Here is a 27,049-nt window from a genome sequence, read left to right as displayed (position 1 = left end):
CCATGAATGTAGAGCTGGGGCAGGGGGTTGGGGTGCGGGAGGAAGTGTGGGGGGGAGTGCAGTGCACAGGAAGGGGCTCATGGAAAGAGGTTGGGGCAGAGGAGGGGTGCAGGGTGTACGAGGGGCTCAGGGCAGGGGGTTGGGGGTATAGGAGGGGTGTGGGGTGCAGCAGGGGGCTCAGGGCAGGGGTTCAGGGTGCAGGAGGGGGCTCAGGACAGCGGGCTGGGGTGCAGGAAGGGTGCGGGGTGCAGCAGGGGGCTCAGGGCAGGGGGTTGGGGTGTGGGTTGCAGGAGGGGTTCAGGGTGCAGGCTTCGGCTCGGCGCCACTTATCTGGAGCGGCTCCAGGGTGGCAGTGCCACCGTGCTGCTAAGGCAGGCTCCTTGCCCGTCCTGGCCCTGTGCCGCACCACTCCTGAAAGCAGCCGGCACCACCTCCCTGCGGCCCCTGGTGCACTGCCCTTGCCTGTGGGTTGCACAGGGAACCACGCCCAACAGAAGCTTCGGGTGTGGAACCCACAGGCAAGGGCAGTGCGTGGAGCCCTCTGCCCCCCTCCCCCCAGCTCAGGGGCGGCAGGGAAGTGGTGCCGGCTCCTTCCAGGAGCGGCATGGGGTCCACGGTGCCACAGGGGTGGCAATCCCACTGGCTGGATCCAAAGCCTTGAGGGGCCGGATCCGGCCCGTGAGCCGTAGTTTGCCCACCCCTGGTATATACACATAAGCCAACACTCCTGAAATGCAACTGCTTCAGGGGCTGATGGTGGCAATCAATTAGCATATGCCATCCTGCACAAGACTGAGAGGAGGAGTGATATTGATTAAAAAACTGAGTGCAAAGCTATATTGTTACAGAAATTGCCATGCAATGAGCATCCCAGCAGGGCAGACAAAATGAACTCAATGATTCTCATACATTTCACCTTTTGAAGTACCATGTATCAATGCAAAGCTGAAGAGAAACTACTGGGATGTGAACCTGTAGTTTCAGTATGTCTTTCTATTCAAAGCCTTTTAGTTAGACGCAAAGCATCCCTGAGATAGCCCTTCCAGACAGAAACATATTCCTATATTTGCATGTGTAAGCGGGGGAATAATCCCGCTGTTGTGGGGAACTTTCCTGGCTTCTGCACTACCCTGGTGAAGTGGGCTAGCGAAAGGATCCGAGTCCTCACTCCCACTTCCTTTACCCAGTGGCCTCCCTGCCCTTGAGGACTCCCCTTTCACTCTCCTGTCTGGCAGAGTCCTCGTAACCCCAACAAGGCTGGGCCCAGGATTCCTGGGGGGCTCGACCCCCATCCCTGCTGTGGTCACCTAGGACAGGGGTTAGGGTGTCCCCGCTCCGAGGTACTCTCTCTGCACTGGGCACTTCTCTGACCCACTGACCATTACATACAAGTTAAAGCAAATGCAAGTTATTTAATCAACAATTAGTTTTAAAAAGAATAAGGGAAAATGGGAAAGGTTAAAGGAAACATCAACCCGCTCTGTGGCAGGGAACATCACAAGCAGTGTCTCTGGAATGTCAGGGCAGTTCACAGTCTGTTCCTTGTAAGTCCCAGACCTTCTTCTCAGGCCCTGACTGTGCTGCAGGGATGCCGTGGCTTGGACACTTACTCTGGTGGTGGCATCACGCTCTCAGGCTCTAAGTGGTAGGACCCTTCTTCCCAGTGTCGCCCCCACCCTGTCGGGGTTACAATCCAAGCCTGGCCTGCAGAGCCTCTTGGCTGAGCCTCTGTGCTGGGCCCGCTGCCCAGGGTCCCCCTCGCTCTCTCCAGCTGCTCACCGCACCCAGCTCCACCACTCTGTCTCAGCACTGCTGTTCTGCCTCTAGCTCCCTGGGCTGCTTCTTTGGCCCCTCTGCCTCTGGTTGCTACAGCTCTGCTCCCAGGACTGGTCTGCTCTGCAGGTTGCTTCTGTGACTCCGCTCCCAGCACTGACCTGCTTCCTGGGTTGCTTCTCTGGCTCTGGTTGCTGCAGCTCTGCTCCCAGGGCAAGTCTGCTCTCTCTGGATTGTGCCTCTGGCTTGGGGCTGCAGCTCCGCTCCCAAGACAGGGTCTGCGCTCTCTGGGCTGCTTTTCTGGTCCCTCTGGATCTGGCACAGCTCTGCTCCCAGCTCAGCTTGGGCCCCTGCTTTCTCCTTAGCTCAGCCCCACTCTATCTGACCCAGGCAAATCCAGCTCACACAGAGGACAGGACCTCCCTGGCCTCCTGATTCCCTGATTAGCTTGCCCACCCTGTCATTCAGGCTGACCTAGAGCATTGGCCTCTCCCCATTTTTCCTGGGGGCTGTCAGTCTCAGGGTCCTGATTCCCATCGACCCTTCCCCCTTTTTAGTACTGGGAGCTAGAAACTAAAACACCCCCACTGAATGTTAGTAAGGGAGCAACATCCCCTTACACATAATGTAAAAGAGCAAATTGACTGATGACAGTGGAACAGAATTAGGGACTGAAGATATAGAATAAGGAAATGCAGACTTCTAAATGGGAGTATTTTCACCGAAGGACTTTAGATCAAGCTTTTAGAGGTGCATATGGCCCACAGTCATGCACAGATATCAATAAGCTTTCCATAGACATGTATAGTAGGCACAATGTACATAATCCTTAATTTGGTACTCTGTTTTCAGAGATGAATAAAAAATTGAGAAAGCGGATGAGATAGCCTGCATTTTCTGAAACCAGGAAGAATAATTTGTTATTGGCTCAATCACACTCACATTAAAATCGATAGGGATTTTATTGTTGATTACCATAGCTGGACAAGAGGGACAATAGCCCAGATGAAAAACAGTGAAAATGGTTGTGAAAAGAATTAGAATGTTTTATGGTAGACAAAACTGTAAGACAGTCTATGAAGGTCATACAAATGACTGAATTCATAACTGCTTGCTGATTTCATTATGATAATTCTTAATGCTTATCCTTATACTCATGTTTGTTATTACTTCAATGATGTCTCATCCTTGCAAAAAAAAGGCAGTGATTTCAGCGCAGGATTGGGCCCAAAATTATTAACATAGCTGCTTTCACATAATATATGGATTGTTGCCATTAGGTTGTAGAATTAATAATCATCATCAGCTTTAAGGCTCTCTTTGTTTAACAGGAGCTTCACAAGGCATTTCTTTGAATGAAAAGCTGAGGTTGAATGAAGGATGCTCACTGTGAAGCTGAGAATTCTGCATGCTGCTTCATCCCCCGATCTTAAAATGATCTTGTACCATTGAATTGAATGCATATTTGTTCTACTCTTGTCTGAGCCGAGAATTCTGAAGCTTGTGCAGCCTTATATATGAGATGCTGCATGCCCAGCAGCACGTAGGGGAGTGGGTCTTAACAGCTCTTAACAGCTGGATGGTAAGAAATGTTAATAAGTAACTCCTCTTAGGGGAAAGATAAATGTCAGAATAGCTATAATCATTTCTACATGTAACCTGAGAACTCAGGGAACCACACGGAGGCTTTACCATGTGCAAAACCAGACAATAGGCTTCTTTAAAGTGGACTCTTCCCAGCCCCAAGCTGCTTGGCACCCACCCACCACCCCCTTGTGAATGAGCAGAGTCCTCCAGGCACAGAGTCATAGAAAGCTAAAATTTGCTTCCTCCACGCCCTGTTAGAAGCTCTGCATCAGAAAGCAGACAAGGTACAATTCACTCTCTCTATTACTTAGGGTGACCATAAGTCCCATTTGGACCGGGACAGTCCCTTTTTTAAGCCCTGTCCTGGCTGTCCTGACTTTTTTTCCAAAAAGGAGGCATTTGTCCAGTTTGCTCTTGCTGACTTGATCAGTTGGCAAGAGCAAACAGGACAAATGCCTAATTTTGTCAAAAAAGTGGGGTGCAGCGTGGAGGGGGTGGAGTGGAGATGCCAGCTCCCCCCCCCCCCCCAGAGGAAGGCAGGGCTGGTGGGGTGGGAGAGAAGCAGCTTCCAGCATGTGGGGCCCCTGCAGGGTTCCAGCAACCGGCCAACAGCCAGGCATGGGGGAAGGGAGTTTCCAGCAACCAGCAACAGCATGGGGTGGTCCTCAGGCGAGCAGCTGTGGGGTCCCATTTTCTCTTTGAGAAATATGGTCACCCTTCTATTACTGAGGGGAAAAAAATATGCTTTATCTGTGAGAACTACCATGGCAGAAAAGTTGAATTGACACAGCTGAGAAGCAGCTAAAATAGACATGTGAGGAGGACTTAACAGGCCAAAACCACCAGGGTGACAAATTTGGTCCAATGTCTCTAAACAAATGGAAACAGAAAAAAATGTATCAGACTTCTTATGCTTTCAAAGTCAAGACACTGGAAATCAAACTGGGTCTGAAACACAGCCATCCTTTAACTTCCTGAGAGAACTGAAACACTGGTCTGGTGACAGGTTTCAGAGTAGCAGCCGTGTTAGTCTGTATTTTGGTGGTCTCTATGGACAAAATACCTTCATTACTTAGATGACATGAGCAAGAAAGCCATACACCTATGTGGAAAAAACAGAGAATTCTCAATAGTAAGCCGGCAGCTGCACAAGATGCCAAAGATGCAGATTCCTTCCCTTGATTAAAATAAGCATAATTATAATTGTATAAGTGGAAAAAGGAATGAAATAGAATGTTAATGATGGGGTCCTACTTACACTAATATGGGGAAATAAACAGCATCCATTTTAACAAGCTTCCCATAAAATAAAAAAAAACATTCCAGTCTTGTTGCATTTGGATAAACGCAGGGTAACATATGAGTCAAACTGTAACCGATCTTCCTAGCATCCACAATGGATCCAATCCTGCAGTTCTTATTCAGTCAAAACTCCCAGTGGTATCCATGTAAATTTTGACTGAGTAAAGGACAGCAGTACTTGGCCCTATATGTTGAAATAGAAACACCGCATGATGGCCATCAGAAAAATAAATGCGAACAACCACATAGAAATCTCCCTATATAAACACAATACCCAAAGGAGCCCAAGAGAGTTACGTGTTCAGGTCCCTCTGAATTTCAATAGTAGTTACATACTTAACTCCCTTCAGCTCCTTTGAATATCCCAGCTTAAAACAATGCAAGTAAAATTAGCCAAGTTCTGCCCTGATTTACACTCTGAGGGTTGCACAAAGTATAACTCCAGGCAGAATTTGATACAAAGTGTACCAAGAGTCCCATCAAGGAAGAACATGAAAAATACGAGGCCAACATTTGATCTTCACTCAGGAATATAATTTGGCTAAAATTAACCTGAAGCAGGGACTGAATGTACTTGCTGGTGAATGTAGAGAGTATATTTCAAATCAGAAGCCAGAATGCATAATAGAAGAGAAAACAGAATAATTATCATTTAAAAAAATCAATATGCACACAGCTCCCATCCCTGTATACCCCATAAGTTTGCAAAAAGAAACAGAGTAGATCAGCTCAGATACCAGCTATTCATAGTATGGCACTTGAAAAGGCTTTCCAGGTGGCTTCCATCTTACTATTCTAAGAGGAGCAGGGGCCTTGCCATGCTCAATGACAAGAGGCTGCAGGAATGCACAGGGGGAACAAACGTTGCACATAAAGGTACTCTGCAGGTTTAGTAAGGGCCTTACTCTTGGTGCCTTATTCCTGCTCCCACTTTTGCATTATGCATCCACTTTACAGAAGCTTTTGCAGTGCAGCACATCCTCATCCCTAGCAATGTGTCTCTACTCAGTGATGAGCTGCCAAAATCTTACCAACGGGTTCCCTCTTCACCCCATGAGGGGGTTGTTGCCCACCCCTGTCCCCCAGGACTCCTGCTACATCAACCCCCCAGTTTCCTTGACGCCCCCCCAGCCCCATTCACCCTTGTCCCCTGACTGCTTTCAGAACTGGGCAGGAGGGTCTCATGGGCCACCGTAGTGGGTGCCCACCGCATCCCTAAGAGTAAGAGGCACCTGCTGGGGGGGCGAGGTGGGGAGTCCCGGAGGTGCTTACCTGGGGCAACTCCCAGGAAGCATCCAGCAGGTCCCTCTGGCTCCTAGGGGCAGGGGAGCATAGCTGGGGGGGAGCAGGGGGAGTGGCCGCTCCCCCACTGATCACATCAAAAGTAGCACCTTAGGTGCTGACTCCCTGGGTGCTCTGGGGCTGGAGCACCAACGGGGAGAATTTGGTGGGTGCAGAGCACCCACTGGCAGCTCCCCGCCCCGCGCCCGGCCCCAGCTCACCTCACCTCCGCCTCCTTCCCTGAATGCACCGCCCTGCTCTGCTTCTCCTCCCCCCGGCTTCCCGCAAATCAGCTGTTCGGCGGGAAGCCGGGGAGGGCTGAGAAGCAAGTGGCGGCTTCCCGCTCAGGCCCAGGGAGGTGGAGGTGAGCTGGGGCGGGGAGCGATTCCCCTGCGTGCGCGCCCCCCCCCCAGGTTACCTGCTGTGGTGCGGGCGGCCCTCCTCGCGCCCTCCGCTGCCCAAGCTCACCTCCACCTCCCTGGGCCTGAGCAGGAAGCCGCGGCCTGCTTCTCAGCCTGCCCCAGCTTCCTGCGCGAACGGCTGATTCGCGGGAAGCCTGGGGTGGGGGGCAGAGAAGCAGAGCGGGGCGGTGTGTTCAGGGGAGGAGGTGGAGGCAGAGCAGAGGTGAGCTGGGGCTGGGGCCAGGGCCAGGGCCGGGGCCGGGCCGGGGAGGGGAGTTGCCGGGTGAGTGCTCTGCCTAAGGCGCCACTTTTGGCCGGTTAAATTTAGAAGCCCTTTTAGAACCGGTTGTCCCTCGCGGAAAAACCGGTTCTAAAAGGGCTTCTAAATTTAACAACCGGTTCTAGCGAACCTCCAGCTCACCACTGTCTCTACCTCTTACTGCTATAACAGAGCACACAATGGATGGACAACATGTAATTGTTGGTCACCAAACATATCCTGTGACATGCAGCCACATGTTTCTTAAGGCTTTAATAATTGTAAGCAATTGCTCCAATAATATTCACAAATTATTTATCATTTAAAATAGTGGGCCTGACTATACCAAGCATTTGTAGAACTAGCATTTGTTAGGCTGATATCAGCTGCAGCTATATGCAGGGAGAATTCATAATAATTTTGCATGATTTAGGCACCAATCTTGTTCCCATTAAAATCAACAGCAAAACTCCCAGTGACTTCAACTGCAGCAGAAGCCAGACCCATTGTAAACTACTGACTACTGCTATGATGCTAAAATAGCTTGATGGGTACAAAACTGACTCAAAAACCATGAAAGCTGTGAATCCAGCAGCTTTCTGTAGGTGGAAAGAAGTTAACCATTGGGCCTCTTTAGGTTCCCTTTGGGAATCTTCCTTAAATTCTTTGGAATAAAATGTATATAAGTTATGTAGATGAGAAGATCTATTGCAAAATACAAAGTTGCAGATAACAGAGGAATTGGATGGACTAATCTTTGCATACTCTACTTGCATTTAAAATGATAAACTATCCAAATAAATGTATATGGTTACTGATTATTATCAGGCCAAATGCTGACCCTATACCAATGGCCATATTGCTTCCTCATAGTTAATGTAAAAGGAACCTCAATTAAGTAAGATTATAGAATTGGCCAATATGAATATTGTACTCAAATAAGCTAGATGTGAGATAGCACGATGATTTCTGCTCACTTTAAAATTGCTCTGGTGAGTCCTTCCCTTTGAAAACCACAATACATTCCTCCCTCCTGTCCTTGAAACCCAATAAGCACACCATCTCTGCACAAACAGAGGCCAGCCATCCAACTAACGCATGCTGCTGCCCTGGTCCACTCTGATCCCTACCTCCAAGAGATAACCAGTCCTCCTCTGACCTTTCCCTATTCCCACTGAAATCTTTCCACACCTAAGAGTCTCTGTTCTTCCTCTAGTCCCTCCCTGCTCCCACTGAGGTTATCTTTTCCACTGGCAGACCCCTCAGTCTTTTCCTATTCTCTCTGCTGACCCTGATGCCATCCCTTCATCTACAACACTCTTCAGTCCCTCTCCACTTTCAGTGACCCCAGCCCTCCACTTGTAAAGCTGGATGATCCTTCCCTTCAGGGATTTCTCTACACCCTCTCCTAAATTTCCCCATCACTCCCCCTCCCCCAGTGGTCAAACCAACCAAGATGAAGAACATACCAAGAACCAAGAATATACAAGCCTGTCATCTGAAGATTCAAGTGACGTATCTACATTTGAATAGCCCGAAGCACAAATACAGCTACCTACTGAAGAAACAGTATCTCCACAACCTAAGGGCTGTTCCTGATGTTTGTTGGCCAAACTCTTCCCATTTCTTGAAGTTATAAAAGATGGCTAGAGGTGCACTACTTGCAAAAAAAAAGCTTAAGAAAGTAAGCTTCCTACTGCTAAAATTGGTAAAAATGGAGGAGCTTGGTTTGTCAGACCAATCAGGAAAGCCGATGCTAACAAACTATGTGAAAAGGGTGCAAAAACACCAAGCCTCTGGACTGCATCAACATGCAGAAAGCCATATAAGTCAGTCACTGTTGAAGCCAATTTTAGAACTACTTAATGAGGCTGTTAAGAATGCTGGAGACACAAAACAGTTTATGTGAACATGGCTGTTGCATCATACTTTCTATTTAAAACTAGAGATAACATTGGCCTACAATCTGTAGCGTTTGGTATGTGCATCATCACTTGCTAACCCTGAATTTGGGCACTGGTTCTGAACAAGATGGGGAAATGCTCACTATCTTTCTGCAAGAAACTCAAGCGACTGGTTAGAATCATGCAGTGCAACAGTGAAAGATTTAGCAGTTGAAAAAGTGAAGAACTTTCTCACCCCATTCAAAAAATTTGCATGTGAATGTACCATTGCAAATGCGTGACTAGCATTAAGTCATTGCAAATGTTATTTTGATACAAGTGGTAGGCCAGTAGATGCATTTCTAGATGTTGAGGTTATAAAACACTCATTGGCTGCATCCGTGATAACCCACATCTTAGAGTTATATGCTTGTAAATTGGATCCCAAAGAGATGGCTGCTTGCACATTTGATGTAGTTGTAAACTTCACTGGAAGACATGGTGGAGTACAAGCTTTGCTTGGAGAAAAGTGTAACCCCAATCTATCTTATACAGGCTGCAGAGGCCACCTTAACTTCAAGTATCCAGAAAAATAATGGAGCAAATAATTAAACAATCAATTTGCAAACACCTAGAAGATAATAAGGTGATAAGTAACACTTAGCATGGATTTGTCAAAAACAAATTGTGTCAAAACAATCTAAGAGCTTTCTTTGACAGGGTAACAAGCCTTGTGGATGGGGGAAGTGGTAGATGTGATATATATTGACTTTGGTAAGGCTTTTGATAGTGCCTTGCATGACCTCATAAACAAACTAGGGAAATAGAGCCTAGATCTGAGGTGGGCAAACTACAGTAGCCTGTGAGAGCCTCCTATCTGGCCCCTGAGCTCCTGGCCCGCAGCCTCAGCTCACTGTGCTGTTGGCGCAATGCTCTGGGCGATGGGGCTGCAGGCTCTTGCTGGGCCGTGCAGCTCCAGAGCTGCGGCCTGACCCAGTGCTTTGTGCTGCGCAGTGGCATGGCTGGCTCCAGCCGGGCGGCACGGGCTGCCTGTCCTGGTGCTCTCGGTGGTGCGGCTGTAGCGCCGCCAGCCACCAATGCTCCAGGCAGCGCGGTAAGGGGGCAGGGAGCAAGGGGTTTGGATTGAGGGCAGGGGAGTTCAAGGTGGTGGTCAGGGGGCGGGGGTGTGGATAGGGGTCAGGGCGGTCAGAGGGTAGGGAACAGGGGGGTTGAATGAGGGCAAGGATGCCAGGGGGACAGTCAGGAAGGGGGGGGGTTGGATGAGGCAGCAGGGGGCAGTCAGGGGCAGGGCTTCTGGGGGTGGTCAGGGGACAGGGAGAAGGAGTGGTTGGATGGGCAGAGGTCCTGGGGGGGGCCAGTCAGGAATGAGAGGAGGGGTTGGATGGGGTGGCAGGGGGCAGTCAGGGGCGGAGGGTCCAGGGGCGGTCAGGGAACAGGGAGGGGTGGATGGGGCAGCGGTCCCAGGGGGCCGTCAGAGGGCAAGAAGCAGGGGTGGTTGGATAGGGAGCAGGGGCCAGGCCACTCCTGGCTGTTTGGGGAGGCACAGTCTCCCCTAACTGGCCCTCCATACAATTTCAGAAATCCAATGTGGCCCTCGGGCCGAAAAGTTTTCCCGCCCCGGCCTAGATGGAGCTGCTATAATGTGGGTGCATAACTGGTTGGAAACCATTTCCAGAGATATCAGTCATTCACAGTCAAGCGGGAAGGGCATATCGAGTAAGGTCCCACAGGGATTGGTCCTGGGTCCAGTTCTGTTGAATATCTTCATCAATGATTTAGATAATGGCATAGAGAGTACATTTATAAAGTCTGTAGATGATATCAAGGGGTTGCAAGTGCTTTGGAGGACAGAATTAAAATTCAAAATGATCTGTACAAACTGGAGCAATGATCTGAAGAAAATAGGATGAAATTCAATAAGGACTCCACTTAGGAAGGAACAATCAGTTGCACATATACAAAATGGGAAATGACTGCCTAGGAAGGAGTACTGCAGAAAGGGATTTGGGGGTCACAGCGGATCACAAGCCAAATATGAGTCAACAGTGTAACACTGTTGCAAAAAAAGCAAATACCATTCTGGGATGTATTAGCAGGAGTGTTGTAAGGAAAACATGAGAAGTAATTCTTCTGCTCTACACAGCAATGATACAGCCTCAATTGGAGTATTGTGTCCAGTTCTGGGAGCCACATTTCAGGAAGGATGTGGACAAATTGGAAAATGTCCAGAGGAGTGCAACAAAAATAATTAAAGGTCTATAAATCATGACCTCTGAGGAAAGATTGAAAAAATTGGGTTTGGTTAGTCTGGAGAAGAGAAGACTGAGGGGGGACATAACAGTTTTCAAGTATATACAAAGTTATTTCAAGGAAGAGGGAGAAAAATTGTTTTTGGAATTGTCCTTTGAGGATAGGACAAGAAGCATTGGTCTTAAATCTCAGCAAGGAAGATTTAGATTGGACATTAAGAAAAACTTGATAACTGTCACAGTAGTTAAGTACTGGAATAAATTGCCTAGGGAGGTTGTGGAATCTCTGTCAATGGAGGTTTTTAAGAGCAGGTTAGACAATCACCTGTCAGGGGTGACTAGATAATTGTTACTCCTGTCTTGAGTGCAGGGGACTGGACTAGAAGTCCTCTCAAGGTCCCTTCCAATCCTACAATTCTATTATTCGAAGATCTGCTCAACTAGCACTAGTATGAGCTGCAGAATGTTCAAAAGACATTTAAATAGCCATAAATTTTGTGTCTTCTTTATACTCTTTTTACAAAAAGAGTCCAAAAAGACTGAAATGATAGAAGATGCTTTGGGACTGAAGTTCAAATTAGTCCAACCTGGGAATACCCATTGGCTTTCTCATGAGAGATCCTTGGCTGTTATCTTAAAATTACTGCAACCATTATTACTGGCTTTGGAAAGTATCTACTAAGATGAGACAGATCTAAGTAGAGGGGTTGGTGGACTACTTTTGCTACTAAGTTCAAAAAAGACAATCACCATTCTTTCTCTTGTAAGTCTACTGTTGAAACTATTTGGGTCATTAAACAATGCCATCCAGGCATCTGCTACAACAGTAGTAGATCTTTGTCCACCAACAAAAGCTATACTTGGATCAAACAGAGAGATATCCATTGAAAACATACTCGAAGAAGCAAAGACTTCAGTCCAGAAGTTGACTAATGAAGGCACTTATACTGAATCGTTAAGTGAAGAGGATAAGAAGTGCTGGTTAAGACAGCTGAAAAAGTACACAAACTTGATTCTTACAAATCTACATCAGCGACTTCTGGATTCTACTCAACCTCTATGTAGCTTTTACAGATGCCTTATAAAACACCGACGGTTGAATGGAGTGAGGAACTACCAGCAATGGGCCTGCCATGTGATCAAGACAGAATAGAGAATTTGAACACAGAGTGGAATGTCACACAATGAATGAATGAAAATTTAACTTCAACTTATTTTTTATCATTACTTAGTGGCTCAATCCAAGCTCTGTGCTATGTTTTCTGGGATGAAAGAAGTAGGAATTCATCCTCTTGCTATTTCCAGTCACAATAGCTACTGTTTAGCATTGAATAGATTTTTATGTTCTGAAAAGAAGTCACCTTCTGCCTATCATGTGCATGAACTAATGAGCATATCAGTTGAAGAACTGGAAGTACCAGACATATGAGAAGCCACCACAGATGAACTCACTGCATTTGAGAAGTTCATTAACAGAGCTGTACAAAATTACAAGAAGAAACCAAGAAAGATGTAGATGTCATGCTTCATAGAAGGCTTGAGTAGCCAACTTTAATTTGTGTGATGATTTTAAAGCATGAGTTAAATCTAATAAAATGATTGCAAAACATTTTTCAGTTTTTACTATGGTGCCATACGCCACCTTCACCCTCATGGTCTCACCTCTTAGCCTTCAGCCCCAGTAAATTCAAACATCCCCCACTAATTGCAATTCCTGTAAAAAGTACTGCTTCCCTTAGCTCCCACTGAGGCCACCTTTTCCTTTAAGGGTCCCCCAATCCTAATTCCTCCTGCTTTCACTAAATTAGTCTCCCCTACAAAGAGACTCCCTGATCTTTTCCTTTCCCACACTACTCAGACAACACTCCAACACAAACACTCCCACGCCATCTCCATTCCCAGCGGCACAGATTCAGACCACTTTTTGATTCTGTTGCTGCAGGGAAACAGGCTCCATGTTCTGAACTGAATCCAAGTACACTCAATATGACATTTGATGTACTTAATAAGAAAAATGTTCTGTTTTCCATATCCAGCATTCAGGATAGGAAGCCCTTGTATGTCAGTTTTATTTTTTTCAGATGAACTACTTTTTTTGGAGAAGGAAAAAGGACATCACTCCAGAAAATATTGAGTCACAATTAGAGCTTGTGTGAACACTTCCAAGTTTGATTTTCAAGTGGTTAGTGATTACAAGTGTGCAATTCACCTTGTGTGGGTTCATAAGTCTCTCCATTCAAAGTTCACAGTTCAATTAAGCCAATTTTCCTGAAATTGAATGTCACTGAAAAGTCATAGGCAAGGCTTGGGTCTAACAAGTTCATGCTCATCTGCAGCAGTTCATGAGATCTAGAAGGGAAATTAGCCCCAATTCCAATGCAACAACAGGAAATGACCAAAGTTGTGGTCACCACGTAGATGACTTCTATTCACTTAGTTAAAGCAGCTGTTTATCAGAAAGTTAATGTGTAGTCAATGTCTCAGTTAATGGCTCAATTCCACTAGGTCTTGGAAATATTTCTGGCATGTTTCAATGGCAACTGCATTTTTCACCTTGACTAATTTGCCTTTCCATATCATGGTCTAAGTTTGGCTACCAAAAATAACTTCTAGCCAAACTTCTCATTTTCACTAAACTGTGGTGATAGTCATGTAATTCAACCAGCACCCTCATAGGTAAATGCATTTGTACTACTATCCCATTTAGCCCATAGTAAATGATCAGGTTGAGATTTTAAAAGCACAACCACCCATCTGCCATTAAAAGTTAGTAGAAGTTATGCTGTCCTGTTAAGGTAATGGAAAATACGTTGCTAAATTCATGGCATTACTTTGAAAGTTTCATTCTCTATTAAAAACTCCATTTTTCTTAAAAGCACAGACACACACACACATACACACACACACAGCGCACACACACAGACAAAACAATTTCATTACTTTAATCAAAACAAAGTCTAATTTTAGTTTCCATGGCCATCTTTATGTTGTCTTTCAATCCCATGCCAATCAGAATTCTTCTTATGCTGTTCCACATATGAAGATCCATACATAAAGGACAAACAGGATTGTGGTCAGTTTGACCTTTACTTTAAAATAAGAGAACAACAAAAAACAGGTCAGAACAGAAGTAGCACCTCCATGAGAGTGCCGAGTGTCTCCTTTGACAGTCTACACTGAACTGAACATGGCTGCATGGCTCTGCAAAGACACAGACTGTAAAAGGCATAGTAGTCACATAACTATCATGAAAAGGCGAACAATCTCTTCCCCACCCCCTACCCGTTAACACTATTACAGAGAATTGTGCAAAATAATGACAACATAACTTGCATTTTCATTACAACCTTGAAAGAGCCAAAGTTTGTCAAAGGTTTGGATCCTTCCACATGACTCTGGGGATCACACAGAAGACTATTTCTGGTTTTGCATCAAACCAACTCAAAATGTGTGGTTTTGCATGGCTTCAGTTAGAGGCCAGCCTGCAGCACAGATCTGGATAAAAACCCATCCAAAGTTGAAGGACCTTTGTATCTGGGGTCTTGCCCATCTCTGGCTTCAGTGTGAAACCAGGTGGAACTTACTTCTGATAGAGCTTCCCTTTGAATATTTGGGTTCTTTCAAAACTGAATTCTGATTTGAATTTCAGGGAGATTGAACTGAACTCATATAATTTGAAACCATTAAAAGTGCAGTAAGAACCCCAGCAAACCGAAACTTCCGAGTCTCCTCCAGCCCAGATCATTACTTTTCAAGCCAGAAAAACCAAAGTTTGCCCAACTAAAGGCCATGTTGATAGCTTTCCAGGAGCCAGAGGGCTGTACCTGTGTCCAAAAAAGGCAATTGTGCTTTTTAAAATCATAGTTAAATAGCAATTAAGATACTAAAAAGGTGGGATTTGATAAGTTAAAGGGTAGAATCCAAAGACATTGAAACTACTGCATTGACCATAATTTCCTCCATGCTGTGAATAAACAGAAAATGTCTCTCAGACCCCTGTCTTAATTAGCTTTCAGTTGTTTTCTTCTTTTCATGTCTTTGTTTATTATATTGGTAGGTAGATACTGGGCAAGAATTTGCTTTCACTGAAATCAGTGAGTGTTGCCATTGACTTCATTAGGAGCAAGATACGGCTCATTGAATTAATTATCTGTGTACAGACCCAGGGACATATCTTGCTCTTTTCAGTCGTGTGATTCATCCTAGAGAAGTCAGGGGAGAAAATTCATCCCTGTTATCACTCCACTGACTTCAGTGGAATGAAACCAGGGATAAATTTGACTGAAATGGACTAATGGTATGACACAAACAAGATTCTCACTCCCCCACTTTCCCCTCAAGCTCCTTCCAGTCCACCAACATATTGAACCAAATTTTGCATTGGCTTATACCCATTATAAACCGATTGTACTTGGGATTTTAAGGGCTGTAGATCAGCAACGTATTAGCCCTTGTATACTGTGTAATAATAACTGATGTCTATGCATTTACAAATAGGGGTCAGATCTTCAGCTGGGGTAAATCAGCTTAGCTCTGTTTGGACCAAGGGTCTAGCCCCAAAATGTTTTATAAAAAAAACAATACAAAGAGTTAAGATCACAATGGCAAAATGGTCTCACATGAAAAATGATAAAGCCAGTCATGCAAACAAACTCTTGCTCCTTTAAGCAATCACGTTGGACTCAATGGGACTACTTCAGGGAGCAAGAATCTGACTCTGCAAATCCTCTCTCTTTAATATGACACTCCATTGCAGAAGCACTTAACATCTGTTCAGACACAAATAATACTTTCTAAGGCAAAGTCAATGGAACTGGGACAATTCACACCAACTGAGGATCTACCCCACTGTCTTCAGGCATTTTTATAATGCATTGCATATTTTGCTTTCTTACCATAGTCACAATACAGAGCGAGCTTTTTTGCCTCTTGTTCTCTTCAGAACTTCGTGGTAAAGTATTGCAAATATAGTCAAACACCTTTATTAAAGAGGTTGGAACTATTCTGGTGTAACCACACTAAAAAACCACATTACTATTTTTATCAGCCCTGTGGGATTTTCATTATGCTAATTGGTGTCTCTGGAGTTTAGGTCTTTGTAGCATAATGTTGAATACTAAGTGCACAATAGGGAATATGATATTCACAATACTTAAGTAAAATCCAATGAATACGGATTTCTCTGCCATTTCTTGTCAAACTGGATATTTCTAAGAACCACTTACCCTTGCACGTTATATTTTAATCACCATTTGATGCAAATATAATTAGCTTTACCGATCAATCACATTTATAATTCTTATTAATAGAGTATAATCAAGGGCATAACCAACAGAACATCATTTAAACTGAGCTGTTTAGAAAGTCAGCAGAAGGTTCTCCTAAAGCCATTGGAATAAATTTATTTAAAAGAACCATATTCCACATTTTTTTGTTTCAATGGGGAGCATCTTAGCATGGAACCAAAATGAGTCAACACCAGGAAGCACAAAAGACTGCCAGGATTTTCTGCAGCAAGGACTTGTCAAAGCAAGCAGGCAGCCTTTGTGTGCTCCTACACAGCAGGAGCATTCCACCGCCAGGTCTGATTCGCTGAGCACCACTGACTGTGGTTACCCTGGATTCAGGGGGTTCCCACACGCAGAGCTGTGGGAAGAGAGGAGAGCAGAACTGCAGAAGCTGCATTGTAAATTGGAGGAGCTAGCAAACTCACCTCTCAGGAAAGGCCTGGCTTCCAGGAAGATTCAATGGGAAGGACTGGCAATGTCTGCACCTTGAAAGGCCTGATATTTGCAATAGTTGTTCTTTTAGCAGGAAACAAACTATATTTCCTGTGCCTTTGCTCTGCGGGCGAAGGGAATAGTGCAAAGGTGCAGCAGGGAACTCTGTATTCACATTCAAAACTATGTTTATCTTTTGATTAAAATCAAAGTTGTGTGTTTTTTTTTTTAATCACCCACTTTGAAGTCTTCTCTTTAGTATTAAGAGCACCCCTGTTTGATTCACTGTTCATCAGAACACTTTGTAATCTTACCAGGTTTTCTCAGTGAATATATATTCCTCCTAAACACCTTGCACAGAGGCAGCTTTAAGGATAAAGCCTGTGTTCAGACAATGAATGGAGAGCCTCCAGTACACACTGACACAAAGATAAACTTTGACCTAATGTTTGCTAATAACACTTCTTCTTAAGATGCCTCATTTCTTTTATGAACTACAGCTTGACCCTAGAATCTAGAAGCTGACATGCATTAATATACATCTCTTAGTGCCCTTTGACTTGGCCATCAAGGCCCTTTGACTTGGCCATCAAGAGCCTTTGACCACAGACTTGATTCCTAAGCCTTGTCAATTGTTTTCAAATGGAAAATACTTATTTTCTAATTATAATTAATTTTCATCCTGGTTTTATTACAGCATTTCTCCTAGATCTTTAACCTGGTTGGATTTGAATTTTGTTAAGAGAGAAGTTTATTTCATTTCTTTGTTTTCCTGGTGACAAGATTTGTCCCAAGAAACAAATCTAGGAGTTGCTCTCTAGGCCTTATTTACTATGCTATATAAAATTCCCAGTAGTTGTAACTCAAGAGAATTGATGCTACCAGAAGCAGAGAGTCCTTATAAAAGCTATACTAATTAATATATTTTAAGGAGTCCCCTTTCTATAACATTCCTATTTTTAAAAGAGCCATTAATGCTTTAAGTTTCTGCAACTGATTAGGCTTATTTTGGTATCTTGATACTACATTTAGGATCTGATCTTACAGCCACTAAAGTCAATGACAAAACTCCCACTGCCGAATCTGGATCAGGTATTCGGTGCCAATTGGCAGTTGATACTTAAGATTCCTAGACTTCTTGTAAAAGGAAACATCTTAACAGGCTCATTAAGTACTTCTAAAATTGGCTTCTTATATATATATTAGGAGACAGCTTATACAGTACGCCCAACAGAACATCATTGTTTTTCTGGGCACGTTCCCCACTTCCTAGTACATTCTGAGATGGAAATTTCTAATTCCTGGAATCATATTACATGGTGGCAGGAATTGCTGTGCTTCTGCCTGTTTTACATCAGGACTGAGAGGTCACACAAAGAGAAGGAGCACTTTCCAGTGCTTAGATGGTATATCAAATACACCGAGTATGCATAGCATTATAGCAATCAGTGGCTGGTAAGGAGAGCCATCACATCAAAGGGTTCCAGTCCCAACAAGGAGCACTGGAACATGGCAAATGACAGTCTGTGGAGAGACAGAGCTACTAACATGTCTTTTTTTTGGTCAAGCCCAGTTCAACCTCAAAAGAGATGATGTTAGGTACATGACCCTACTAGAGTCACTCCTGGTTTACTTGTTAAGGAAAACTTTCTCAAAATGTCAGACTAGTCTTCTGAAGCCAACTGTTATTTAAAAGACCCCCCCTTCCCCCACATACACACACACATTTGCTCACAAAGTAAAATAGTGGGTGATCTCCTGGCTAAGACACTCATTGGAATTCAGGAGACCTGGGGTCAGTTCAAAGTTCTTCATAGACTCCCTGTGTGACATTAGGAAAGTCATTTAATCTCTTTGTGTCTGGGCTCCCCATCATGAAAAGAGTGACAATATTACTTCCTTCCCCCACCTTTGTCTGTCTCATCTACCTAACCTGCAAGTTCTCCAGGGCAGGGACTGTCTCTTACTATGGCTACATCTACACAACCAGTGAGAGGTGTGATTACACTCTCACATACACATGCTCACACTAGCTCTCTCCAAGCTAGTGAACATATAACAGTGTAGCCACTGTATCACAGCTAGTGGCAGCAGAAGTACCCACTGAATCGGTACCCACCAGTCTCAGGCAGGTTTGTACTCGGCACAGATAATGCATGCAGTGCCTCCGCTTCCGTAACCCGAGCTGCTGTGGCGTCAGCACTATTTATACTACGCAAGCTTGACGACAGATAGCATCTGTATGTGTATCTGTGGGGAATCACACTCCAGCTCGTCATGCTGATGTGTCCTAGATGTACATACAGCAGCAAGTACAAGGGAGCCTCAATCCCACCGGGGGTATCTAAGGGCTACTGAAATACAGATGACAGCTATCATTGTTAAAAAAAATGTATCGCAGGCCACATTCTCAGGCTCCCATAACAGCCTTTCTGCTTCTGAACTTGCTATTTTGTGGGCACGGATCAGCCCCATTTCAATTTAGCCCTTTCAGACATCTAAGCATCTGATTGTATCCACAGGCCAGGTACTTTGATCTCTAAATGACCTAAATTATGGCCACAAATCACTGGGAGTGCAAGAAAGAATTTTGCTAATCCCAGGCTGATAATTAAGCCCTTAAGTACAATTTCTTGTCAGTTGCCATATTTTTATATTTGGGATACATTTCTTTACTTCTCACTTAGAACCAAATCCTGAGAAATTCACTTAAATAAAATACCCATTGAAATCAATGGGAATAGGACTGAATAAGGCCCAAATAAAGACCTTCATTTCAGGTATCCCACCTTCACAAGATGGCTGTATAGGACTTTCAAATACTGTGCTGCTTTGCACACATTTCACCAATGAATAATGTGTGTCACTTTATTGTGCAATATGCCTTTATTTTTTAGAATGTCTTTCATACAAACTGACAGGTTTCAGAGTAGCAGCCGTGTTAGTCTGTATCCGCAAAAAGAAAAGGAGTACTTGTGGCACCTTAAGAGACTAACAAATTTATTTGAATGCATCCGATGAAGTGAGCTGTAGCTCACGAAAGCTTATGCTCAAATAAATTTGTTAGTCTCTTAAGGTGCCACAAGTACTCCTTTTCTTTTTTCATACAAACTGTTTCCTCAACTACTTTAAAAAAATGACACAATAAATCTTTGCACTCTCGTTGCTGTACACGGTGAAAAAAGGCAAGTGTGCAGAAACAGCCATGGTGGAGCTGCACAGAGAGGAAACAGATATGTCACTTCCCAACCCACCCTCCCCCAACTGCAAAATTTCAGCTCAGTCTCTCACCTGAGCCAGAGAAAAACTTCTCTATTCAGCCCATCCCACAAAAAATCCATGTAAAATTCCACCCCTGATCCAGAGTCCATTCAAATCAATATGATTCTTTCCATTGACTTCAGTGGGATTTTGATTGGACCCTCAGTGGGTGCAGTGGTGGGGTCACAGAGTGCAAGGACTGGCAGCCGGACAGCTAGTCACAGCCTGGCAACAAGCCATCTGTACTGCCATGGCTTGTGAGGAAAGCTGTTGAGAGAAGCATGAAAGCTTTGTTTTCACTTTGTTTTTACCGTCACTAGCTGCACCAGTAGAACCCCTAGCATAGATGTACTACACGGGTATAAAATATAATTTACACCTGACACATATACCCCAATTTAAAACCAGGACAGGCTGCCCTGGAGCCAATCACATTTTATACCAGCACAGCATGTCTGGGGCAGATACAATGGTGCAAAAAACAACACACAGAAATGTAGAGAAGACCTAAGGGAAAGCCTCACCATGTTGTTGAGCAAGGATCTGCTGGGGTTAGGGACAGGGATTCCCATGGATTACGTGGGCCAATCTAATCCAGGCATTTTTCACTCTTTGCATAGCACTGGATATTAGAACAGAAATGCAGCAATTCTATTGGGGCTATTTTAATCAAGTTTCTACATGTGCTCAGAGCATTGATGAGCACATTTTAATAGACTGATATACTATCAGTGAATGTAATTAATAATCCCCTACACTCCTTAGGATGTGTAGTCGCCTTTCACATCTTCTCACTTGGTAGGGAAACAGTCACAGTTACAACATTACAATAACAAAGCTGGAGAAATGTAGGCCAAAAAGATATGCCAAAAGACACGTTTTCAGGTGAGATTTGCAGATGGAGCAAACAAAACAGGGATACAATGAGACAAAACTAGCTAGCACATTGCAAGTGGCAAGATTTCATATGCAAGAGTGTGCCAGAAAGTGCCCAAATTATTTACTGTGTACTTTCCCAGCACACTGAGTCTATCTGGCGCTATGATACAAATGTTGCATGAAAATTAATTGATTACATGATATGATCAACATTTCCTCTCTCTGGGGATCCTCACTATCTTTAGCTGGCACAGCTATATCTTTTTCAGTTTTCAGGTGATTTGTGGGTTTTTATAATTGCTGGCTTGTAAATCCTTATCAAGTTTATTAATACTAAAGTTCCTTTATAAGGGCCTGATCCAATCCCTCCTGAAATCAATGGATATCAACTTCAACGATCTTTAGATCCAGCCCTCAGAGTGATCTGGATGGATACATACAAAATTTAAAAAGTGCTCATTGCTTCTGTACCGTTAGTCCAACTGGAATTCCTAGACAGTGAAGCGTAGCATAAACTGCCATTTTCAGATTGATGTGTATTGAGCTTTGAAATTCTGCTGTGTCTGACAAATACAGGATATTTTGTAAAAATTCTAATGCTCCGAAAGGGTAGTTGACATTTCTTATCCTTTATATATTATGGCAGAGCCTGCTAGCACCACCATTGCTCAGGCTCTGTTAGTGTATTTGTTACAAAACTCTAGTTTAAAGGGGATATGAAAGGGGGGATTTAACTCAGCCAAGAAAAAAGTTGCTCCTGATTAAAATTTAGCATGCATGGTCTCAGCATCTGAGTGATTTTTTAATTTACTATTTCAATGATTTTGGGTGCTTTGTGCTCCTATCATCACAAAAGTTACTTTTTTCCACCAAATGCAAATTTCCAGCTGTTAATGGAGTACTTTCTTTTATATATTGTCCATTTCACATGTGCAATAAACTCTTAACAGATCTTTCATCACAAATGTTACCTTTTAGCACCAATAACCCTAATACCATAGGACTCAATCCTGTATCATTCACAGCTGGGCATAGGGTTATTATTGTGTGTAACTCCTCATGAGAGGAAAGTTATCCGTATGCATAGGTGTGTCCAGGATCAGGCCCATAAAATCGAATTCAATTATTTTTGCACATTTCACCCATTCAGAAGTAATTGCTGGTCTATCCAATCCATTATACCTAACTAAGACATTACAAAATAGTCTGAAACCCACTCCATAATGTTTAAAATGTCCATGTGTTTGAAGAGTCATCTGACATGTCTATGCATTTGCACAGGATTATGCAAAACTCTCTATAAGCAGCATCTATAAGTCAGGTGTTTTCTCACATTGCAAACATATTATTGTTCCTTTGTTTTAATAATAATGACAACTTAATAAAACAATGGGCATATCTGCCTGTGCAAATAAAATTGTATTTTTTTTGCCATGTGCAAATGGATGCCTCAGGGGTCTAATTTAATCTACAATACCAAGTAAAATTGTCAGAAGACTGAAACATGTCCTTAATTTACCATGTTGTGGCAAAATAATGCAGGAGGCTTGGCCTATCTGTACTACAATTTAAGTATATTAAGTAGTGACAGAGAGCCAGTCCCAGCTTTCTATCTCTAAAAGAAAAGGAGTACTTGTGGCACCTTAGTTCTATCTCTGTTTATTATGGGTTAAAGTCTGAACCGTCACATTATATGTGGTTGAAAACTGAATTTGGAAGAAACGTTAGATTTGTAAATGTGTTTGTCTTTTAGGGGGTCACACCACGGCAATCCTGAAACTTGCAAGATTTTTCAACATGATAATGCTCATATTTGGAATCTCAGGTTATTGGAGGGGGAGGGAGTAGTTGTTGTTGTTGTTGTTTTTCTTTACGACTTTAAAATACCCTTTATGTGTACATTAAACTACCCTTTATGTATATATGTTGAATAATTCTGAAGCGGTGAGTATTTATCACCTTTTCTGAGCAGTAAGCAGAAAGAAATACAATACTATTACTTCCAGCTACTGGCTTTCCCAAGATAATTAGATAACACAGTGGACTGAAGCCTTGGTTAGTCTAATGCTGTTCAAGTTAAGTGATTGACATGCCTCTGTCTGGCTGCTCTATTAACTGTTTCATTTTGTTGCTATTTGCAGTTTGCTTGGCTAATACTCCGAACAAATACAGACTGTTTCTTTAGCCCCTTTTTTCTCTTTGACCTTCTCCTGCCCATTTTTCTTTGAATCACTTCAAACTGCCTTGAAAAGGCCTGTTGAATGTCCACAGTCCATCAGAGTCCCAGGTTCATCCCATTCCTTGCCCTGAATGCTTTACTTCAAAGATGGGCCGCATTCTTTAATTGCCCTTTGAATTAATATCAAAGGGTCACAATGCGAGTGCCAAAAGAGAAAGAGGCTTTAATGAAGCAAAGAGCTGCCATTCATTTGCAGATAAGCACGTTTTTATGCCTGAATGGTCACCATGGCTAAATGCTTCATGAAGAGGAGGGAGGGCAAGGCAAAGACTTTAACTTAAGTGGTGATTAGTTCAAACAAACCCAGAGTAAACAAATAAAATCAACACAAACATCCTGACAACAGAAAATAAGTTAATACAGCTGAATGTGTTAAAAAACAACATGGCATTGAGTTAGTAAATCCATTCACCCTTTGCAAAATGTTGCATGATAGCTCCACAGGGCTGCAACTCAACTTCCATTCTAACCTTCTTGTTTCCATTCACTCTTATAGCTTTCTTAAAATGTCTCTTTTTCAGCTTAAACATTCCACGCTTGGTCTCAACTCATAGGTGATTTTTTAAATTTTTTTTTTTGAGTGACTGTTGAAAATCTGTTCATCCTGTTTTGAGTTAAGCAACAGAAAGAAAAAAAAACATTTTTCCCACTGGGAAAAAAAAGGGGGGGAAATGTTTAAGGTCACACGTCTGGATACATTTGTAAAACAATATAGAAATTATAGGTGATTTCAAATTTGCTGATGAGCCCAAAAAGTACAACATTTCTATAAGATTTTGGAGATTTCTTTATTGCCTGTTGCACTAGATTTTGTGGTTTCTTTATTGGCTGTGGCATTCCGACATTTCAAAAATATTTAAGCAACACATCGGGTTTTTTGTTTGGTTGGTTGTTTTTTGCTTACTTATAAATTGGTGCTGTTTGAAGCCTATGGAGTTCCACAGAATAAAATTACACTTCTCCATAGTGCTACATCTGGAGTTTGTTTTTCTTTTTTAAAAAAAACGAGGAAATTAAATGCAAAAAAACCTGTGTGAAATTTTAACTTATATTACAGTGCAGTTATGGTCAGAAAGAGGAGTATGTAAAAATGGCATTTACCAGATCTGTGCCTGTGTATAGTCAGGGTTATATCTGCTTACTTTACAGATTAAAGGTGTGTCTAGATTTTAAAAAGTTGTATAGTTACTATGGTATAGTCAAAATGGTACAATGCCCCTAGTGTGGATGAAATTATATCAGTATAAAGGTCCTTTATTCCAGTACAGCCATTCTCATATGGAAAAAGGAACAAAGTATACCGGTATAACTGCATCCACACTAGAGGTTGCATCAGTATAACTATTTTGGTTAAAAAAAAAAAACTACACACATAACCAAAATAATTATAGTGCTACAAAAAGTGTGTGTAAAGGCCTTGATCCTACAAACAGAACTTCTCACATCTTAATCATGTGATGAACGACTAACAGAATTAGTATCTAAAATACATTCTTACCATTTTATAGCCTTTAGCATCCTAAAACCAATAAAGAACACAAGATTTTATTGTCTTATTCATCACCAACAGTTGCAGAATCTTTATTACTAGTGGTAATGCACAAGTCAGGAAAAAAAACAGCTTGACTTTTGAGATTCCAGGTTGGGTTTGCAGTACTGATTGATAGGGGAAAAAATCATTTTATCTGTAAATGGGAAAAAATGATATGTATGTCACTGAAGGACACATTGAAAGACAATCAGTAGAAAATCAGAAGGGTATCCATTTCAGAAGGGAAATTTTTTGACTACAAGAATGCCAGAAAATTCCAAAGTTGAAGTTCTAGTACTAACATTGTATGACAAGATGTGCAATATAGCTAAGTTAAATGTAATGTAATATATTTAGCACCCTGGAAAGAAATTGCAAATATGAAAGTTGCTAAATTAATGCTGCTATTGGAACCTTCCCTTTTTCATTTCCTGACTTTCCCTGTTCACACTTGAAACCTTATTTTTGCATATAATTTAACACTTTAATTTTGAAACTCTGATAGTCTGTTCTATAATCTACTAAGAAATAATGTTTATTAATTTTGAAGTCTAGCCATAGAAATTAAATACTCTCAGAATAAAAACTATAGCAAATCTTCTGAATTTTTGGGAGGTTAGATTTACTTGTGTTATTATTATAAAGCATGTTATAGATGAAAGAGAGCTACCTAATGTAATTACTTTGTATTTATTTATTTATTATTTCTGGTGATTAATTGATATGAATATCTGTGAATGTTCTAGGAATGTAAAGAACCTAATTAGTCTGAATTAGGTTAATAATATCTAATGAAAAGTATATAGCGGCACCTTACTGTTCAGACATTTCTTCTAGAAACCACATAGCAGCTAGCACCTGTATGCCAGACATATTATTAAGTTTTGGGACCACAACCCCAGTCTGGCTAGAATATCGGCAGGGAAGTTGTATACCCAGTAAAATGAGAATACTACGTTTAGAAATAATTACTGTGCTCTAACTCCACTGACAATAAAAATGGCAAGGCCTATTATTTTTCGGTATTCCCTGTGCGTGCCTGTGCCGTGTGTGTGTGTGTATTAGAATGCTGATGAAAGACTAATAAAGCTCCACAGCCTATGGGCTTGACCCTGCAAACCTTTACTTATCTGATTAGTTCTTATTCAATAACGCTACTCACATAAGTGCAGAAGAGTCTGCAGGATCTGACCATAACAAAGTTCTGCAAATAAAACTCGTTCCCAGCCTGAAGCAAACCCCTATTCTCTGACATGGGCAAATGACTCCCAGGACTTGCATTACCAAATTCCTGCATACCTTACTCCTACAAGACTCCTGTTGACTCCTCAGCCCTTGTAGCCAAACCTATCTCAAGTGTTTGTAGGATTACGGCCTTAGATTTGAACTCAGGTCACTCTATGAGGTAAGCCTAGCTCGTTAACCCACTGTACCAACTAGCACCATTTTTATACCACCTGAAATAACTACCAGAAATGTCCATTATCCTCTCAAATAAATAATGCAATGGGGCTTGCAGTTACTACATCTGCTTTGATACAAATACAGTAGTGCACAGTACTATAAACAATTTTTTGCTGTGAAATAGACCACTTTGCCATTATTTTAATCCTTGATTAAATTATATTTAATGGCATGTTACATCAACAAGATACAACATACTTATTGAGCAAACACAAGGATAACTAGCATATATGCTTGGAGTTTGCTATGAACTAACACAATCAGATACCATCACATTTCATCTGCTGAATAAGTAGTTTCCCTGTTCTGTGTTTGCATAACATTGATTTAGCCCTATAATTTCAAAAACAGAGAAAATAGATTGTATGTTAAATGAGCTCCCAATTTTGCCTTGGCCTATCACTGCACTTATATCAGTGTGTAGTATAAAGCAAGTTAAATCTTAAATGAACAGAAATTATTCTAGAATTAGTTAAAAAACATGATAAGCATAATCAAGCTGTTTTCTTCCACACATTCATATCTTGATTTTTAAAATGGGTGCATTTAATGCATGATATTCCCCAATCAGTATGAAGTCTATGTGAGCAATGCATGGTAAGCATTTAGATGCCTAAATACATATATAGATGTCTAACTTGAGCACCCATGTTTGAACATTTTGGCTTTGATTAATCTGTTTACATATATTATACACAGTTTGTTAATGGCTACATGTGATGCAGAATTAATAGAGAGAGTAACTGTCTGCTTGGCCCACTTAGTGTTTACATGGCCCAATGCTGACTTATCAGATCCATCCCTACACACCTTGCAAGGTTGGCTGCAGTCCCTCAGCAAGTCGGAAGACTGTCTATAGTTTGTGGCCTGAGCTACACTGGGTGGAGCGGGGTTTCGAACTAAGATACGCAACTTCCACTATGCTATTTGCGTAGTTGAAGTCGAAGTATTTTAGTTCGAGTTACCTGGCCATCCTCATGGCGGCGAGTCGACCGCAGCAGCTCCAACCTCGACTCCACTTACTCCTCCTGCTGAGGTGGAGTACAGGCATCGATTTGGGGATCGATTTATCACGTCTAGACGAGACACAATAAATCGATCCCCGATAGATCGATCACTACCCGCCGAGCCAGTGGGTAGTGAAGACGTACCCTCAGGGTGGCTTCCAAGGTCTTCTAGGACAGGTTTCATTGAACAAG

At 42.6% G+C, this 27,049-nt stretch overlaps 1 protein-coding gene and 1 long non-coding RNA gene across 2 annotated transcripts in view; both read right to left on the bottom strand.

Annotated features, from left to right (window-relative positions):
• Nucleotides 1-27,049, bottom strand: part of PAX3 (paired box 3) — a 110,315-nt gene that overhangs the window by 49,886 nt on the left and 33,380 nt on the right. The window lies entirely within an intron of this gene.
• The window catches only part of LOC122455702, a 15,149-nt gene continuing 11,253 nt past the window's right edge, over nucleotides 23,154-27,049 (bottom strand). The window contains exon 3 of the long non-coding RNA XR_006274109.1: nucleotides 23,154-24,219. This is a non-coding gene — a long non-coding RNA (uncharacterized LOC122455702). The remainder of the gene's footprint in view (nucleotides 24,220-27,049) is intronic.

The sequence above is a fragment of the Dermochelys coriacea genome, chromosome 9, assembly GCF_009764565.3.
Source record: "Dermochelys coriacea isolate rDerCor1 chromosome 9, rDerCor1.pri.v4, whole genome shotgun sequence".
Classification (NCBI taxonomy): Eukaryota; Metazoa; Chordata; order Testudines; family Dermochelyidae; genus Dermochelys; species Dermochelys coriacea.
Note: the sequence above shows the minus strand (reverse complement) of the source record. Positions and strands in the feature narration are given on the sequence as shown.